This window comes from Sinocyclocheilus anshuiensis, unplaced genomic scaffold (genome assembly GCF_001515605.1).
Source record: "Sinocyclocheilus anshuiensis isolate Anshui unplaced genomic scaffold, SAMN03320099.WGS_v1.1 scaffold1382, whole genome shotgun sequence".
In the NCBI taxonomy this organism is placed as follows: Eukaryota; Metazoa; Chordata; class Actinopteri; order Cypriniformes; family Cyprinidae; genus Sinocyclocheilus; species Sinocyclocheilus anshuiensis.
In genome coordinates, this window is record NW_015554207.1 from 415,467 (window position 1) to 416,189 (window position 723).

At 34.3% G+C, this 723-nt stretch overlaps 1 protein-coding gene across 1 annotated transcript in view; it reads left to right on the forward strand.

Moving 5' to 3' along the window:
* Positions 1-723, forward strand: part of LOC107671073 (GMP synthase [glutamine-hydrolyzing]) — a 32,060-nt gene that overhangs the window by 16,445 nt on the left and 14,892 nt on the right. The gene's annotated exons all lie outside the window — the stretch shown is intronic.

Sequence of the window (723 nt, forward strand, 5' to 3'; positions counted from 1 at the left end):
ATATTTAATATTTTTACACACCAGAGGCTTTTAAATGAATTGTGAATCTAAAATATGTGTGTTAGAGAATGTACAAATGGTTAACATTGTTTGTGTCATATCAGTCAGAAGTTTTAGCTAACTTAGTTGATATTCTTGGCTGAGTAGCTCTAGGTTTTCAAAAGCCCTTTAAAATTAAATATGTACACATTTTGGATTAAATGAAAGTAGTCAAAAGTTTTGCTTTGGTACCGAAATTGGTACCGAGAACCGTGGATTTTCACTGGTATTGGTACCGAATACTGAAATTTTGGTACCGTGACAACACTACTTCTTTTATTAGGTTACTATTTGCCTCAATTCTTAATTTATCTGAGTACATGATTTTTAACATATTTGTTATAAGGCGTAATGTGAGAGTTTGGGAAACCTATTTGGAAAACTATTAATTACCAGGTATGTGTTCTTTCCCCTCAGCTGCCATTTTAATTGTTGTTAGTGTCAGTGTTATGATCTAAAACTTAAAGGGGTCATATGACGTTGCTAAAAAGAACATTATTTTGTGTATTTGGTGTAATGAAATGCGTTTATGCGGTTTAAGGTTCAAAAAACACATTATTTTCCACATACTGTACATTATTGTTTCTCCTCTATGCCCCGCCTTTCTGAATCGCGTCGATTTTTACAAAGCTCATCGGTCTGAAAAAGCGAGGTGTGCTCTGATTGGCCAGCTATCCAGAGCGT